We start from the raw sequence: 19684 nt of genomic DNA, 5'->3' as shown, positions 1-19684 counted from the left end.
ACTTAGTCTCATTTTTCCTCCTCCAAATTACCCATATCTATCAAAAAAACCACAAAATTCAGCCTCTTCTCTTAAAAGACAGCATCATGGTGGTTGATTACTCAGCTTCAATTACCTTGTCTCTCAAGGAAGGTCAAGAGTGGAGAAAAAATGTACCATCAAAGCTAGTGGATCGACAACAAGCGTCAAAATTGGCCCTACTCAAGACACTTGGAGCATCAACCTTGTAAGAAATCCACCTTTTCTTACCTCTTAAGAGTTTTTCTTCCTTATTTGTATCCTACATGGATACTCCCATTGTAAATATCCAATTTCATATGTAAATTAATACTAACTCTACTAACACTAACCCACTATGAAAAGTCCTATCACCTCCATTTCTCTCCTCTCTCTTTCCCCACCAACTTCTTGATAATTCCAAGCAAAAGAAATTAGATAAATTGCTGAAAATCTAACCCAACCATGGTTAGAGGAGTAACCCTAGCCTTCAAAATTGCTATAAAAGGAGGGTGTAGCTAGCATAAAAGGGGGGAAGCCATAAGCAAGAGCACTATGCTATAGCTTCAGAAGCCAAGCTCAACCTCTCTAGAAGGAGCTCTTGAGTGGAAGCTCATTGTCTTATGCATGTGCATGTGTTGTAATAGGGGATTAGCAAGGGAAATCTATGCCATTGTAAGAGAGAGAGTGATCATTCAATTGAGAGTAGGAAATCTATCATTTCACCTACTAGTGTAAGCCCAACATTCGCTGAATCAAGGAGGGTGGATTTGGACTAAGCTTGGATACTTTGTCTCCCTTCCAACGTGAAGTAATGGACAACAATGATGCGTAAGTGTCTTGGTGTTTTTTTTTGTTAAGTTCTTGATAGCTTGTCTCTGGTGTTGTCATCAATCTAGCCATAAATCCCACATACTGTAAGAGGGCGACAGGGTGGAGAGGACTCCCCTGGCCTTAAGACAGTGATTGGGGTGGCTTTTCTTGTGATGTGTTGTGGTGAAATTTACGCAAGCTATGTTGAACAAGTACTAATCTCACTTTGATTTGTCATGACAGATTTGTAAGAAGGTATTATGCAACAAGCACCCCCTCCCCCTTTCTCTCTCTTTCTTAAATATATAGTTGTGTTTGCTTGATCATCGCCGATACGTTTCAAAGCAACCCGAGCACTATCTCTCTCTCTCTCTCTCTCTCTCTCTCTCTCTCTCTCTCTCTCTCTCTCTCTCTCTCTCTCTCTCTCTCTCTCTCTCTCTCTCTCTCTCTCTCTCTCTCTCTCTCTCTCTCTCTCTCTCTCTCTCTCTCGTGTTTTAGTGTGTGAGAGTATTCCATTGGTGTTAGGGTTAGTGTAAATTCCTTGCTTGTTTGTGGGTTGCTCTAACGATTCTCCTCTTTTGCGTCCTAGTTCGCTCTTAAACTAGGTGGTGCCCCTTGTGTAGTTGGGATTTGGCGGTGGGTTTGTTGTTTTGGTTTGTGTTGTGTTGTGCCCCAGCCCCATTGAGCAGCACGGGAGCCTTGAAGGGTGTCTAGAGGCCACTCTTCTTGTTGCCCGCCCCGGACCGCCTCAAATTGGTGCCCCCACTGAGGAACGGCTTGTGTATTTTTGTGTAGAACCAACCTTTAGCATAGTCAAGTAGTTTGCATGAATCACGAAGATTTGTATGATCCCTTCATTCTCATTGCAAGGCAAAAGGTACACATAATTGTTAGTACTAAGTTGCAATTTCAACGTGTCATTCGTAGAATTTTAGGTCCTCTTAGGTTGGCCGAGATAAACGCTTCAGTAAATCCTTTTATTTTGCCTCTCATTAGGTACGACCTTAGTTTGGACGTCTATATTTTTGTTTTGTTTTAAGCATTAGGACATGCATAGGCCATGGATAATGGCCCAGGAATAGAGGTTTTTCTCTTTCATTTTACTCCACACATTAGAATAAACGTTGCAATTAGTAGAAAGATCCATTTTCAACAACGAATGGTGTTCATGTTTGGTGCCCAAAGAGCAGGAGAAATTCTTGCATCACCAAACCCTGTCATTCTACCTCTCATCAACTACCACACTTCTTTTGATGTACATGTGTTCATTTTATTTTAAAATGAAGTGCAGCCCGGCAAAGTAGTGTGTATGTTTGTTTTTTCTTTGTCCAAGTTGTTACAAGAAACAAAAAAACGATCATTTGTTCTAACTGGGAATGTGTGTGCAGTGAAAGTTCAATCCTTAGAGATCTAGCTCTATTACCAATTGAGTTGCAGGAGCAAGTAGTAAGGCGTCTCCCTCATAACAAGAGGGTGGTGAAGTTAAGACGGAAGGTCCTATGCGTTGATTCCATTTTCCTCTTGTTGTTGGGCACTAAGGAAGACCGCGCATTCATCCAACTAGTGTGTGTCCTAAGATTGGTAAATAGAGTGAAATTTGGCGTTTGGCGAGTGCATTTCACCATTGAGGAAGACTCTTCAGGAAACTTGCGGCCAGAGTTCATGCTTCATAGACTCACATTTGGTGAATTTTTCCCTCATTTGCATCTTATTAATAGTCTTCCTTTCGCTTTCAACAAAGGAGATAGGGAGCTATTCAGAGCTTGTCTTAATAAAGAGAGCATAGAGAAGATTGCAAATTTGTATAAATTCTCATCCTTCTCTACTTTCTATGACACTTTGTTCATAGAGACATTGTAAATCTCTTTATGCTTTTGAATGATTTAACCATAATCCTAAGGAGTTTTTGTCCAGGAATTTTGTAGCACAAGTGGAGTCTTTAAATCTTGCAAACTTGATTAGACTTGATGCGGATGTTCTTTATGAAATTGTGAGAAGGTTGCCTCACTCCGACTGTGTGGAACTCGAAGGAAAGGAGCTCCTAGTCAATTGCTACTTTCTCACGGCCTTCGACGAGCATGAAGATCTAGTTTTTATACAAACTGCTTGTGCATTGGGAATTGTAGAGCAAGTGCAATTTATCACTTGGGACGTGGTTGCTCTTTTGGATCCAGAAAAGGAAGTTCTAGAGATTTCTGTTTATCGCCTTAGCTTTGAAGAATTTCAACCCTTCTTAGAGCTCATCAATAGTCTACCCTTTTGTTTTGATCAAACAAATCGAGACCTTATTGAAGCTTGGATAGCTGAAGAAGAAAACCTAGAGTGGTATTTTCTCACTTCTTCATTTGCAGGCGAGTGGTTCTAGATCTCTATTGTATCCCTTATTGTAACTCGTATTGTAATCTTTCATAATAATGGAGAGCCAACGCCAAATGTCTGGATATCCTCTTTTCTTTGGAGAGCCTGGAGAGGATGCAGAATTATTTTTAGCAAATTTCAAGATGTCTTGCCGTATCAAGAGGATAGTAACCGATCAAGAACATGTAGAAATGTTTGAGGTGGTCCTTAGGAAAGATGCTAGTACTTGGTTTGACTCTTTGCCTGAGGAAGTTAAGGGGAATTACACAGAAGTTTTGAATCGTTTTAAGAGATACTTCTTTGATCCCCAAAACACTCAAAAACTATGGCAAGACATTGTTTCTCATAAGCAAAAAGACTTAGATGACTACTACTTGTACAAGCAAGAGTTTCTACGTCTTTGGGCTCTATGGATACGAAATGTTACTAACCCTGGTGATGGTGCAGAATTTTTAAAGAAGGAGAGGTTCATAGCCGGACTCTTTCCTGACCTTAAGGTAAAAGTTGAGGCGGGTGCACCTGCTACTTTTGATGCAGCTGAAACTAGGGCTGCTGAGAAGTATAGGAAACTCAAGTGCTTAAGGGGAGAGGTTCCAATAGAAGGTCTTAGACCCAAAGGTAAGTCACAAGCATCAACATCGAGGGAGCTTCCTGAGGTAACGGCGGAAGTAATTGAGAAGTTAAACGAATCTTTAAGCAGCCTGTCAATTCACCTTGCACAAGCTGTAGGGCCAAAGGGACAAGCAAAGAAGTCTGAAGAGCGAGATCCACGACCTAGGAGAGTCTTGCAATGTTGGAATTGCAGAGAGTCTGGACATGGGATGTATAATTGTCCTTGGCCCCGTGGGGAGCCAGGGAGGCCTAACTTGAATTACCCAGTGATGAATGCAGGTGAAGGAACTGGTCAACAACCAAGGCTTCTACAAAGGCCAAATGGACCAAGACCACCTCCACACGGGGTAGAAGGAGTTCCACCTTTGCCAGATCCAAATGTGCATGTGGTAGAGGTGAAAAATTCAAATGAGGTTGACATGGAAGCCAATGGAATTAAGCGTGGCCGAGGAAAAGGTAAAGACAAAGAAGGAGTCACATCACAGAGTGACCATGGACAAGGCAAGAAGGCAAAGGGAACCAAGGAAACCAAGAGGACTCGACGTCGTATCAACCTCCAAGACTTCCCTCTTGGACATGGTATGGCTCCGTACAACTTGTTGGAAGACATGAGAGGTAAGGGTCCTGATATTTCATGGCCTCATTTCTTGCATTATGTCCACAAGTTAGGAGGGATTTAACAAGGGCAGTTAGCACTAGGAGAAAGGTAAAAGAGAGTGTGCCTGTTGTAAAAATTGCACAAGCTGAAATGAATGAGGACATTACACCGGTGCTAGACTGTTACATCAAAGGAAGATTGGTTAGGAAAGGTCTAGTGGATGGGGGTGCACAAATTTGCATCATGACAGAGGGACTCATGCAAAAACTAGGCATGCACATCCATGAGACACCTGAAATTAGGGTCAAGATGGCAAACAATAGCAAGGCTAGGTGCGTAGGCATTTGTAAAAATGTTTTTGTGGAGGCCTTTGGCATTAAGAAGGCAGTGGATTTCTATGTCATGTCTACCAAGGGAAATGGTTACCCATTTATCCTAGGAAGACCATGGCTAATGAAAATGCGAGCTTTGCAGGATTGGGAGAGTGGAAAGCTAATTTGCAGGAATGACAATCACAAGAAGGTTGTCTTTGACATGAAGGAGCAACGCCAAGAGGAGCTCCATGAAGAATTATCTCAAAGTGAGACGGAAGAAGGTTGGACCGATAGCACTTCAGAAGAAGAAAGTAGCGGCAGCATTACTGAAGAGGAGTCTTCCATCGAAGTCATGGGGGTAAGGTTTAAGCCAAGCAACCAAGAGACCTCTTGTCAAGGCTTGGAGGAGGTAGGTCCTCAAGAGAACGAAGGTGAATATCAAGATGAAGGGATGCTGGAAGGTATGCTATCAACAACACTTACAAAGGATGAAAGAGAGGAGTTCAAATGTGTGCTAAGGAAGTTTCCTAGGCTTTTTGCTAAAGACTACACCGATGTGCGTGGAGTAGATGCTGTTCAACACAAAATTGAGTTGAAGCCAGAGGCCACACCTAAGGCTCAGAACCTACGAAGGCTAGGAGTCATCAAGGAGCAGGCTTTACTCAAGGAGGTAAGAAAGCTTCTAGCAGCAGGGTTCATTTATCCAGTGGAGAATTCGGAGTGGGTCTCTCCTGTTGTTGTCACTCCTAAGAAGAACGGCAAGTGGAGGGTGTGTGTGGATTACCGTCCCCTCAATGAGGCAACAAAGAGAGATCACTTTCCCCTCCCATTCCAGGATGAGATACTAAATGAGGTAGCTGGTCATGAGAAGTACACTGTGTGCGATGGTTACTCAGGTTACTTTCAAATAGGGATTGCACTGGAGGATCAATTGAAAACAACCTTTATCACTCCTTGGGGTTGTTATGCTTTTAGAGTCATGCCATTTGGTCTGACAAATGCTCCTGCAACATTCCAACGTTTCATGAATATGGTGTTTCAAGCATTCTTTGGAAAGTCAATTAGGGTGTTCATTGATGATTTCTGTATTTATAGCTCAAAATCATTGCATCTACAAAGGGTAGAAGAAGGTTTAAAGAAGCTCTACGACATGGGAGGTCAACTCAACCCCGACAAGTGCCATATAGGTGAGGATGAAGTAATCTTGCTTGGTCATAAAGTTTCTTACAAAGGCATTGAAGTGGATCCTTCGAAGGCAAAGGCTCTTACTGAGCTACCATCACCCAAGAGTCTTAAGGAGGTCATCTCATTCATTCAAAAGGTGAAGTATATGTCACGCTTCATTCACTTAGCCTCGGAGTTACTTCACCCTTTGCAAAAGTTGACACAACAAGTAGAATTTGCATGGTCTGATGAGCTTGAAGAGTACTTTTGTAAAATTAAAGTCATTTTGTCAGAGCTACCAACACTCATGCCTCCTTGTTGGGAGTACACATTCTTTGTTAGCTCTAATGCTGGGAAAGAAACAATTGGTGCTGTGTTGCTACAACAAGATCCCCACATTACAAGGATGCGACCCATCTACTTTGCTAGTAGGGTCATGAATGCTTTGGAGAGAGACTACACAGAAGCAGAACTCATGATGCTTTCTCTCATGTTTGCGGTGAGAAAGTTTAGATCCTACCTGCTACCAAAACCTTTTGTAATTCTCACCGCAGAAAATTTGTTCCCTTGGGTGTCATCTCAAATGAATCTTAGTACTAGGATCTCAAAGTGGATTATGGAGTTGCAAGAGTTTCAATACTCTTTCAAGGTAGAAGATAGTGTGCGTGCACAATTGGCAGGGATTCTCACTTATAGGGTGCACGAAAAGGAGATTAAGGTGCCTGAAGTAAAGACCCTACCATTGCCACCACCAAAAAGTATTCCTAATGCTTTTACTTTGTTCTTTGATGGAGCTTTTCGTCGAGCCACAGGAAAAGCAGGGGGAGGGCTAGTGTTGCTCAACCCAAGTGGAGAGGTGGTCATGAAAGAGAAGTTCAATCTACCAAGTTCAGCTAGCAACAATGAAGCAGAATATGACACTCTACTTCATGGTTTGAAGATGTGCATTGGCCAAGGGATACAACGCCTCATGGTAAAGGGAGATGCACTTCTCATTGTTAAACAGATTTTAGGCATTTGGGCATGCAAGAATGAGAGCTTATGGACAAAAGTTCATGCCATTCGTAGATTGTTTAATCAATTTGAAGAAGTGCAACTATATCATATTCCTAGGAAACAGAATGAAGATGCTGATTTACTTGCACAACAAGCCGTTGCAGGTGTAAAGAAAGAAGTGCAGGTCATCATGGTGGCGGCTGTTGTGAAGCAACCGAGGTACCAGGGATTGGAGTCATTGGCTCCCATCATTGGCTACATTTTGGAGGGTGAGTTTCCACCAGACTTCACAAAAGCTCAGAAGAGGAGACTCATGAAGAAGGCAAGCGTATATCTCTTCCTAGAAGGCTCCCTCTATCAAAGAGGGAAGGATCAAGTGTGCAGACGAGTACCAACTATCAAGGAAATTCCAGCCATTCTAAAAGGTTTGCATGAAGAGGCATGTGGTGGTCATTTTGCCCAAGAATTAACTGTGAAGAAGATTTTGCTTTCGGGGTATGTTTGGCCAAGTTTGCATGTGGATGTTCAACATTGGTGTAAAAGCTATCACACTTGTCATATAAATGGAAATAGAAGGTTGGTGCATGGCCCGAGGCAAATAGTGCTTGCAAATGGACCCTTTGAAAAGTGGGGCATTGATGCTATGGGTCCTCTGCCTAGGACAAAAAATGGTAAACTCTACATTCTAGTGGCTGTAGACTATATGACTAGGTGGGTGGAAGCACAAAGTGTGGCAAAGGTAAATGAGAAGACAGTGAGCAAATTCGTCTACACTCACATTTGTTGTAGATTTGGCACACCTTTGGAGATTGTTTCTGATAATGGTCCAGGGTTTAGAAAAGGATTGCTCACAGAAGTTTGTGAAGAGCTTCACATTCTACATCGTCATAGCACACCATACTACCCACAGTCAAATGGTTTGGTGGAGAAGGCTAATGGTGTCATTGCAGGAATCATTAGAAAGATGGTGCAAAACAAGACAAAATTATGGGATGACTTCTTGGATGGTGCCTTGTGGGCATATCGAACCACATATAGGGAAGCCACAGAGTTCACACCATTTCACTTGGTCCATGGTCAAGAGGCTTTGCAGCCTATCGAGCTCAACATTCCAACAATGCGACTTCATGGCAAAGGAGCACAAGATGATCAAGAGGTATGGATGGATCGACTTCTTACGTTAGTGGAGCTTGAGTGGAAAAGAGAAGCAGCATATGAGTGCTACAAGAGGAAAGCCACACAAGCGAAAGAAACGCACGACAAGAAACTGAAGGACAAAGGCATCAAGGAAGGAGAGCTTGTGCTAAGGTATGACAATCGACTTGACAATCGTTTTGATGCCAAGTTTGAAACAAGATGGCAAGGGCCTTACATAGTCAAGAAGGCTTTCAATTCAAGTTACTATCAGCTTATGGACTTGAATGGTAAAGAGCACTCCAGGAAAGTAAACGGGTATCGCTTGAAGCCCTATTTGAGTCGCCTTCTACCAAAGGATCTACCAAAGATCTGTCCAAAGGCCGCTGTCTTATGTAAGTATTGTTACATGAAGGATGAGTGTAACTCCAGCCAAAATTCTGAGGGGCCAAACAATGAAGATCTCGTCAAGGACTCTGAAGCACTCTCTTTGGAAAAGATGCTCTATGATGGTACATGAATATACCATCATCCAGGGGGAGGGCTAATGATAGTCGTTTTTTCGGCTCTTTGTAATTGCCACAGTGAGTTACCTCACCCTACCAAAATCACCCAAACACTGTGGCTATCCCTACCATTTCACTGTACATAGGCGTGCGTGAGTCACGGGACTTTTTCCATATCTTCTTAAAAACCCTCAGCTAGCTAGTCACTGGGCTAGCTGAGCCAAATAACAAAATAAAAAAAATAAAAAAATAAAAATATATTATGGCCTCTTTGTGTGTAAATATTTCATTGTATATATGGCCTAAATATAGGGATTTTTTATAATTATTTTGGTATTTTATTTAAATATTTCTACTTAGGTGTGTGTTTTATTAAACCTATGTACACCTTCTTTCATCCTCTTACACCATAATTATATATATATATATATATATATTTTTGCCAATATGTACATACTCTAACCTCATATTTTTCCTTTACACAAATCACTCCCACATTTTCACCCTCACCCTCGTGAAAACAAAAAATTGATTTCTACTCATTGGTTACTTTTATTATATTATTTACTTGCATACCTTTTCCTCTTTCACCCAAAATAATTCAAGGAGGGACCATATCATATGATTCCAATATCTTTCCATATCCATAACTCCTCCATATTTTTATTATTATTTTTACTCATTATTCTAACACCATGTGCTCATTGAGCTAAAGTCCATGAATAGTCCATACACTAGTCCCACCATGTATATGTTTCTTATTTCACCAATAATCCTCCTCCATGCATGGGTCAAGGGCAACTTGAATGCTTTGTATTATAATATGACAAACGAGGGGCTCACTCTTGGATGCATTGTACAAATTCAACAAAGGAGGGGGCCACTAAAAGACTTTTGCAGGCATTAAAAACAGGCTTTTTGGTGAGAATTTTGGCGCCTATCTCCATTCCGAATTTGGAGCAGTGGTCAAAAGAGAAAATGTAGCCCACGCTCTGACTAATCACCCCAAATTTTTTCATGATTTTTGGAGCTACCAGCTGTGAGCTATGATTTTTTTAGTGGACCCCAGTTTTCCCATGCTATGCAGCCACACTCTCTCTTCCACTTTATCATTTTCCTCTTTCACACACACTTCTCCATTCATCATCCCCATCTCTCTCACCACTCCTCTCTGCACACTACTCACCTTCTCCTCAACCTTGAAGAATAAGAGAAACCATGGTGAACTCATACCTCCCACACACAATTCCATTCCAAAATTGACCACCTAGTCTCATTTTTCCTCCTCCAAATTACCCATATCTATCAAAAAAACCACAAAATTCAGCCTCTTCTCTTAAAAGACAGCATCATGGTGGTTGATTACTCAGCTTCAATTACCTTGTCTCTCAAGGAAGGTCAAGAGTGGAGAAAAAATGTACCGTCAAAGCTAGTGGATCGACAACAAGCGTCAAAATTGGCCCTACTCAAGACACTTGGAGCATCAACCTTGTAAGAAATCCACCTTTTCTTACCTCTTAAGAGTTTTTCTTCCTTATTTGTATCCTACATGGATACTCCCATTGTAAATATCCAATTTCATATGTAAATTAATACTAACTCTACTAACACTAACCCACTATGAAAAGTCCTATCACCTCCATTTCTCTCCTCTCTCTTTCCCCACCAACTTCTTGATAATTCCAAGCAAAAGAAATTAGATAAATTGCTGAAAATCTAACCCAACCATGGTTAGAGGAGTAACCCTAGCCTTCAAAATTGCTATAAAAGGAGGGTGTAGCTAGCATAAAAGGGGGGAAGCCATAAGCAAGAGCACTATGCTATAGCTTGAGAAGCCAAGCTCAACCTCTCTAGAAGGAGCTCTTGAGTGGAAGCTCATTGTCTTATGCATGTGCATGTGTTGTAATAGGGGATTAGCAAGGGAAATCTATGCCATTATAAGAGAGAGAGTGATCATTCAATTGAGAGTAGGAAATCTATCATTTCACCTACTAGTGTAAGCCCAACATTCGCTGAATCAAGGAGGGTGGATTTGGACTAAGCTTGGATACTTTGTCTCCCTTCCAACGTGAAGTAATGGACAACAATGATGCGTAAGTGTCTTGGTGTTTTTTTTTGTTAAGTTCTTGATAGCTTGTCTCTGGTGTTGTCATCAATCTAGCCATAAATCCCACATACTGTAAGAGGGCGACAGGGTGGAGAGGACTCCCCTGGCCTTAAGACAGTGATTGGGGTGGCTTTTCTTGTGATGTGTTGTGGTGAAATTTACGCAAGCTATGTTGAACAAGTACTAATCTCACTTTGATTTGTCATGACAGATTTGTAAGAAGGTATTAATGCAACAAGCACCCCCTCCCCCTTTCTCTCTCTTTCTTAAATATATAGTTGTGTTTGCTTGATCATCGCCGATACGTTTCAAAGCAACCCGAGCACTATCTCTCTCTCTCTCTCTCTCTCTCTCTCTCTCTCTCTCTCTCTCTCTCTCTCTCTCTCTCTCTCTCTCTCTCTCTCGTGTTTTAGTGTGTGAGAGTATTCCATTGGTGTTAGGGTTAGTGTAAATTCCTTGCTTGTTTGTGGGTTGCTCTAACGATTCTCCTTTTTTGCGTCCTAGTTCGCTCTTAAACTAGGTGGTGCCCCTTGTGTAGTTGGGATTTGGCGGTGGGTTTGTTGTTTTGGTTTGTGTTGTGTTGTGCCCCAGCCCCATTGAGCAGCACGGGAGCCTTGAAGGGTGTCTAGAGGCCACTCTTCTTGTTGCCCGCCCCGGACCGCCTCAGCAGCATTGAGGATTTCATGGCAGACGGGATGTCATATCCCGACGCTCTCTCTGCCTATCATTCACAGCCGTCGCCTCAGCAGTCATCATCAGGGTTCGGTTGGTTTCGGGACGCTCTAGGTGGGTCCACTGCCGTACCTGTGACCGATCCAGATGTGGAGAGGGCATTGCGTCTTCGGGCTAAGTGGTTAGGTTCACAGCAGACCCTTACGCAACGCATTTCACCGACGCAACTAGCAGCTTTTGGATTATCAGAGGTCTCTACTCCGACTGGTAGCACTCCATACCTGTAGAGTTTTCCAGCTACAGCTCCAGGTTCAACTTTTCCTTCACAGGGTCCAACGCCCCAGGGTCCGACGCCATTGGGTGCGACGCCACCGGCGTCCACCTATCCAACCTTCTACCCCAGATTCACGTCGGCGCTCTTCTGGCAGTCAGCGTCAGGGCAGCTCGCGCGCTAGCGCCGGTCGATCTCGACGAGGGAGTGGAGCTAGTTGTTGTTTTGGGGGAGGGGGGGGGGGGAAGTACTACAGATTCTCCTCCACATTCACCGCTCCCTGCTCCAGCAGAAGATGAGGACCACGACATGCCTTCACCAGATGCTCGCGGGTTATACTATCAGGTTCATAGAGGAGGTATGGTAGATCTCGGGACAGCGCAGGGCAGGAGATTCCGCACACACGTCAATCAATTAATCCACTCCACATATATCAATTGTTTTCTCAAATTTGATCACCAAGATCCCTACAACCTCACATATATAGAGACAACCATGCACATGCGTTTCCCCAACCCTGAGGGGCAACAATTCTCAAGGCAATGGTTGCAAGAGCATGTCAAAACATTTCTGAAGAACAAAAAATCTAGTGTGAGGAGAGCGGCAAAGAAGACAATGGAGTCTCCAGAGCATAGCTATCGGCCAGGAAATGTCCATGATGTGGAGTGGAAGACCGCTATGGGCGAGAAAGAGGACGAAAGGGCAACGGGTGCGAGGATGTATATGCGTCAAGTTGAAGCCAGATCCCATCAGACTCCTACACATTATGGTTCGGGAGGAAAAACGGCTTGGAAAGACAAATATGTAAGTAAAAATATTAGTTTTATTGTAAAAAATCTAATGTTTTTCATTTAATTAATTGGTTGCTATTTTTTGTCAGTATAACATTACCATGAGTCGCCCGACCAGAGATGTGCAGAGATATAGAGAGAACCATACCGAGTATCAAAGTTGGTGTTGGTTGTTTGAAAATCAAATGATCTCTCGAGAGGAGTTCGAAAATGCGTGCAGAAGTCTGCAACATGTAAGTTTAATCTTATCTAAATAATCAAATTGTTGATTTTATATCAAATATTAAATAACAAAGTGTTAATTGTTTCTTTTTTATGGTTTTGCAGAGTTAAGGAGTTCCACGTGAAATGCCGCCAACTCCTCCATGAGCATCCTCTATTTTGTATACGCGGGCCCCGTTTGCCCTATCCCACATGACCATACTCTATTTTGTACACACGGGCTTTTTTTGCCCTTTATGTAAATGCAATACCTATCATTTTTTGGCTCAATACCTTCCCCAATTGTAATTCCACTTATGTAAATGAAATTATCAATCTTTTTTTGACTCAATGTATTGTCCAATTGTGATATTTTGTTGTAATTAATAATAATTTTAAAAAATAACTAAAATAAATAAAAAAATAGATGACCTTTTGGATGGTCCTGCAAAGGACAATCCAAACGGTCATCTGTTTTTTTATAATAAATCCCGCCGCGGTAATGCTCGCGATAATTCAGTCGCGGTAAAGTTTGCAGGTATCTGTGCAGCAAAAGGCGCGGTAATGTTCGCGGAAATATTACCGCAGCCATTACCGCGGAAGTTACCGCTAGACCATTACCGCAAACTTTACCGCAATATTTTCTGCGTACGAGAATTTTTATATTTCAAGTTTGTTTTTTTTTTTTGCGATAATGTGAGCGATAATACCGCACATATGTTATAGTGTAAGTCATAACATCACCAAGACCTCCCAGTTAACCATAGTCAAAGCTAAGGTCAACCACACACTCTTCTTGGTTGACATAGTGCACTTCAAGCACACACTTCCATGTCAACACGCTCAGTCCTACATGAGCAACCAAAGTTTCATCTAGTCTAGAGAAGAGTTTCCATAGTGAAAGCAAAGAATTACTCAACCAGGTACTCAACCAAGGAAAATCTTCAAGAAAGGGGTGATTCCCCATGCAGCAAAGGTGAAAAGGGAAAATCTTCTTAAAGGAAAATCTCCCTCTCTTTCTTAAATTTAAACGATCAAATCTTTTGTATCCTAGCACCACACTCTTTGCAATGTATATATTGAGTATCATATTTGGAGATGATCTATTAGTTGTTCTTTTGTAAAGAGGAAGACATTGACTTTGGAGAGTCTCCAAGGATTTAAGGCCCATCTCTTTCCACCATGGGGGAAAAGAGAGTAGAAAAACTTAATAGTGAAGAATTTCACACATAGTAGTCACCTAATGAAAAAGGAGTTTATGGTCCATAGCCTAACCACGTTCATAAATTGAACCATCCACAAGTAAAGGCTCCCAAACTAAGGTTATAAGTGCACAGCATCATGCCGCAAATTGAAAAAGGGTCTATATGCCATAACCAAACCACGTTCACAAATGAACCTATCCACAAGTGAAGGCACCCAACTTAGGGTTATAAGTGCATAAACTCATGCTAAAGATGAGCAAGTTTTAAAGATAATTATCACCACTCTTCATTATTTATATTTCATAGATGCATGCACTACATCATACCAAGCATGAGATATACTAGAGAAAACTTTTGGTGCAAAGACTAAACAAAGCCGTGGCTATCTTCTCGAGTACACAATTATCATGGCTATGGAGACCTTTGTCCACAACAATAAAAGCTAAGTCTTTTGTTTCCTGTTTGATTTTCTACTCAATGTGAAGTACATGTGCCCTTCGTCTAGTGTGGTTCCATCTCTTTTGGTTTGTGAGGATAACACATAGTGTGGATTAACGGTTAGCGTGTAGATATTGTGCAAAGAAGCATGTAGGAAAATTACTAATAAAAATAGGGAGGGAGATAAACATTATCCAATGTGTTTAATACAAGTGATAAAATCAGAATGCTTAGCTATAAGAGGGCAGATGAATGAGGCCAAAAAAATGATTTATTATTGGTAGACACCAACATCCTTATGGACAAATCTTACCAAAACCTTTTATGGCCTACCCATTAGGTCTCCCCAATCTCAGAAAAATAAAAATTATGTCAATACATATGAAGTGCATAAGTCAAGGGTGAGTTTAGGAAATGAAAAGACAAATGAAAGTGGAAAGTCCAGAGACATGAAAATGGAAAGTTAAAAGATATACTAAGGTGGAAAGTCAAAAGACCTTTTGTATCCATGTAAAGAGGTGATTCTTTTCTCTTTTGTTTTCTGTTTAGAGTTTTCTTATCTTCAAAGTGTCCTCTCTCTCTCTCTCTCTCTCTCTCTCTCTCTTTTCGCAATGTTGCATCCTCCTTTTATAGCTAACATCGTTGCATATCTTTGTGCTTTGCTATTGCCGGTGGCTATGTGCTATAGATTAGCACATCATTTTGTGATTGTTGAGGAAATCTTTGAATTAAGAATACCTTTTAAATTTTTTTAAGCCATTGGGAACACCTTTTATGTTTTTAAAATCCATAACAAGGTGCACGCATAATGAGCACCAAAAATGTTTTTACTTTAAACTCGTTTCGAGGCTCACGTTATGGATGCAAGCTTGCTCCCTTCCCCGCCTCACATGTCTCTTCACCTCTCTGCAACCCTGCACCCCCTTCCTCTCCGGCACCTTCGCTATCGTGCTCTCACAATCGCCTCGCATCCAACGAGCTTGTATGGCCATCGTTGTTGCTGCTTAGGGATGCTGTGTGTGTGTGTGTGTGTGTGAGAGAGAGAGAGATATGGCACCATGGTAAGCTTGTCTTGAGGCTGAGGGGAAATCTCTCTCTCTCTCTCTCTCTCTCTCTCTCTCTCTATATATATATATATATATATATATATATATATATCTATATATATATATATATATATATATATATATATATATATATATATATGCGCTTCTTCTGAAACACGAAAACTCTCTTTCTGTGTGCCTCCGCACTCCTGCCATCTCTCTCCCTTTCTCCTGCTCCGGCCCTGCTTGCGTCATTCCGCGCCATCTGCTCGTCACCATCACCTGCTTTGCTCCTGCCCCCACCATGGCCCCGTTTGCATGGTCCTTGCCTGCTGAGCCACACGTAACATTGCCCCCTTCTCCTCCGCCCCCCAACTCACCATTTGCAGGTCTGAACTCGAAGCAACAAGACAAAGATGCAGGTCTACCTAGCAGAGAGAGAGAGAGAGAGAGAGAGAGAGAGAGAGAGCGCAAAGTCGCCATCTCCGCCCCTCTTCGATCCAACCTAATCCTCTGCGACCATAGCTACGAGAGCTCAAGCAACCACCCTGCTTTGTAATGTTACGTGTAGTTCGTAGCAATCGAAGACGAACCTCCTCTAGCCTATGCCCAACTACCCACACTCTGCCTTCCTCCGCTTGCAGACAACGCGAAAATATGTGATAAATCAATAATTTTTTAATGCCTTGCTTTTAGGGTAAAGGGGCCAATAGAGTGCCACCTAAGAAAGGGAGGTATTTTGGGGAGGTATTTTTGACATCTAGGGTATTGGCCAGGAGATTAGGTGTTCCTCTAGATGTGGATGTAAGTTAGTGGTTGAATGGTGAGGGTAGGTGTTGTGAATTGTGGTTTTACAAATTCATGTGTTAAAAAAATGAGGGCCAATGGCGTGACAACGCGTCCCCTACATTGTGTGAGGTGGCCTTCACTCCATGGTGTAATAAGTGTCCAGTACAAGGATGGGTGAGTACCACTCTTATTTCGTGGGTTCTCCCTAATTAAGCTTCCACCCGACGTATGTACTACATGTCCAACAGTCTAACTCATGGCTCGCGGCCTGGCATGGAGCTGAGGCTCTGCCATTGAGGTTCTCCGCGTTCATTCTCCTCCTATTGCAACTTTTCGAATGCAGCTTCACATCAGCAATTTACAGCAATAAAGACAAACGCTGGCGACCTTGTGGTGTTGAAGGCATTGCAGGTGTTAAGCACTATAGAGAAAGCATTGTGGATGTGAGCACGTGTAGGTGTCGGTACACATAGACGCATGTACATGCAGATGCACGTGCACGTGCACTGACACACACAGCTAAAGCCTCATGATAAAAGCAGTTTATTGGCATTGAAACCTAGACATAAGTGAGCGACAAAGATCATCTGCAGAAAGAGATGGTATTGATAATGGCAGTAATGCCAGTGACAATGCAAATGGTGGTCGCTGTATGAAGTAGGAGAATGTCAATGCCGAGCTCCCTTTGAATTCTTTTGAATTGGGCAAGAATTGGGCTTGTATACGCCTGACAAAGAAGATGAAAAAGAAACCTTGCTTGGAGGCGCAATCTGCCGTGCATTCAAACCTACAATCGTCTCACACACAGATGCCTCTCAAATCTCGACAATCTCGCTGATTGGACAAGCTCGGACCCCTGCAGTGCAAAGTGCAAATCCCGGCATCTTGAGGACAATCCCTCGCAAGTTGAGGACAATCCCTTACCGGCCGACGACCTCGCAGCTTCAAAAACTTTCGTGACTCTCACCAATGTGATGCTCCGTGGGAGCATACCAAGCCTGCAGAGCTTACGTGCCTCAGCTTACTTGCCTCAAGTCTAAAGATTACGCACCTCAAGCCTCGAGATTTACGGGCCTCAAGCTCTCAAGTGATAATAGGAGACCTGGCACAATTACTCCAGCTCTTGGATTGGCTATTTCTCTGGCCAAATCTTGCCTCAATGACAACAAACTTGTGGGTTTATTTCCTTCTTCATGGGTAGGGAACAATCCCTATGCATCACGGCAAGGTATTACTTGTGATTCTTCACTCTTCACAGAAGAATTTCATAACCATAAATTTGACCAAATCTCACGTAATAGGGACGATTTTGCCAAGTTTGGGAAATTGGACATGCTTGTCGAAGCTCTTAGACGTCGAAAACCTTGTGATTTTGTTGTCATAGAGAACAACAACAACGCAGATTAGACAAAGACGCAAGGGCTGAATGGAGGTGAGAATTTCTCACTCGGCTATAATGAAGTTGAAGCTTGTTCTTGTTAACTACTTTGAGATGTAAGTACTAGGTGGAAGTCTTTCACAATGCGTATAGCATAATCTATGAAGTCTTAACTTTAACATATATTATCCATTTATGCTTGTAGTGAGCAATAGAGATCATCTTAGCAACAATGTACCACTGAAAGGATTCTCGCATGCTGGTCTGGACTACAAAGCCACAATATCCTGCTTGTTTGTACAAGACGACAATGCCATATGTCAAAGATAGAAGTGTAAGTTCCTCATAATAGGGAGAAAGTAAGTGCCCTTCTGGCTGGCTTAAACATAGTGAATAGTGTCGATAGGAAAATAAATTCCGAAGTACAGCCGATTGTTATTTGGTAAGGACATCAAAATACAAAATACCAAATGTGAAAGCCTGGCTAGGATAGATAAGAAAACAAACCAAGACTCAAAAGAGTTTGCTCAAAATTGATGATGTTGCAAGCGTGCATGACGCATCTTTTCCAACTGTCTTCTACGAGCAGTAGCATGGAATGGTTGATCCATGTGAAGTGGCTTGTAGACAAGGCCTCTCAAAGAACCTCCTTCCCATAATACTGAACGCAAGCGATTTTCAAATTGTTGTTGTTGGATTTCCCAATTCCACCTTGCTTGTTTTGCTTGTTGAGCGTCTTCTCGCCTCTGACGTGATGTCTCCTTCTCTGCAAGTGCTTGTTTCTTCTTTGCCTCTTTTTCTAGTCTCTTTTCCTCCTTTGCCTTTGCTACTTCCTCTTTCTTTGTGTTCTTGGCCTTCATGCTCTTGATGTGTTGTGTTGAAGTAAGTATCAAGCTATTTGTAAAGTCAACGAATGGTTCTTTATTCACTTGCTTGATGCAAACTTCAGCCGAGGGAATACGTAGAAGTTCAATCACGCGTTCCCTTTCCTCAGTGTACGATGTAGGTGGAGTGTTTTCACTTGCAAACTGGCTTGCTTGTTGTTCATAGTTAATCCCCAATGAAGCTAATCTGAAATGCTGAGAGAGATGTATGTGAGAATTGTCTGGTCCATCTGGTTGTTGATTTTCCCTTAAATTTGATGGCTGGCTTCCAAAACTTGTTGACTACACCCTTTCCTCAGTGTTCAATGGAGGTGGAGTGTTTTCACTTGCACCCTGGCTTGCTTGTTGTTCATAGTTGATTCCCAGTGAAGCTGATCTAAAATGTTGAGAGCGATGTATGTGAGAATTGTCTGGTCCATCTGGTTGTTGATTTCCCCCTAAATCTATTGGTTGTCTTCCAAAACCTGTTGACTGCACCCTTTCCTCAGTGTTCAATGGAGGTGGAGTGTTTTCACTTGCAAACTGGCTTGCTTGACATTCATAGTTGATCCCTAGTGAAGCTGATCTGAAATGCTGAGAGCGATGTATGTGAGAATTGTCTGGTCCATATGGTTGTTGATTTCCCCCTAAATCTGGTGGGCTGGCTTCCAAAACCTGTTGACTGCACCCTTTCCTCAGTGTTCAATGGAGGTGGAGTGTTTTCACTTGCAAACTGCCTTGCTTGACGTTCATAGTTGATCCCCAGTGAAGCTGATCTGAAATGGTGAGAGACATGTATGTGAGAATTGTCTGGTCCATCTAGTTGTTGATTTTTCCCTAAATTTACTGGCTGGCTTCCAAAACCTGTTAACTGATTTCCACACAATTCCTCATCTTCCTCCAAGAGTAGTGAATAACTCACTAAATTAGTTGTTTCATGCCGTTTAGGATCAGGCATGTCTTCAAGTGTCATAACATGATCTGTTGTTGCAAATAAGTTCTGGTCAAATTGAACTGCCAAATCATTCAATGCTAAGATAGCCTCGCCCTCAATATTTCCGTGTACTGGGGTTGACTGCACTTGCGAGATGTCTTCAATAGCTGAACTAGGATCATCAGTCAAATTGGTGTGATTGCAAGGCATGCCTTCAAATACCACAGCAGAAGGATTTAGAGGCAAAAGCCCGCTCTTATGTTGAACTCAGTAAAGGAAGAGGAAATTGCCTTTGCCACTATTGAAGCCAACACTAATTTTGTTGCATGTCTTGAACATGTTCTTTGTTGCCATATGTCTCTTTCCTTTCAAAAGTGAGTCTTCAATGACTTGAAAACAGAGACGTCCAAAGGTTGTAGTTTATGTGATGTGTGTGCAAGTAACGTAAGTATGTCTATCCCAGATTCGTAAGCTTTGGTAACAACTTCCAATGACAT

The 19684-nt window shown here is 42.2% G+C and overlaps 1 pseudogene; it reads right to left on the bottom strand.

Annotated features, from left to right (window-relative positions):
• Positions 1 to 18556: 18556 nt before the first annotated feature.
• LOC147452484 (uncharacterized) lies at positions 18557 to 19397 on the bottom strand (annotated as a pseudogene).
• Positions 19398 to 19684: the final 287 nt, after the last annotated feature.

This window comes from Adiantum capillus-veneris, chromosome 8 (assembly GCF_014529385.1).
Source record: "Adiantum capillus-veneris isolate H3 chromosome 8, ASM1452938v2, whole genome shotgun sequence".
NCBI classification, from domain to species: domain Eukaryota; kingdom Viridiplantae; phylum Streptophyta; class Polypodiopsida; order Polypodiales; family Pteridaceae; genus Adiantum; species Adiantum capillus-veneris.
The sequence above is the reverse complement of the archived record's forward strand: the minus strand, read 5'-3'. Positions and strand labels throughout refer to the sequence as shown.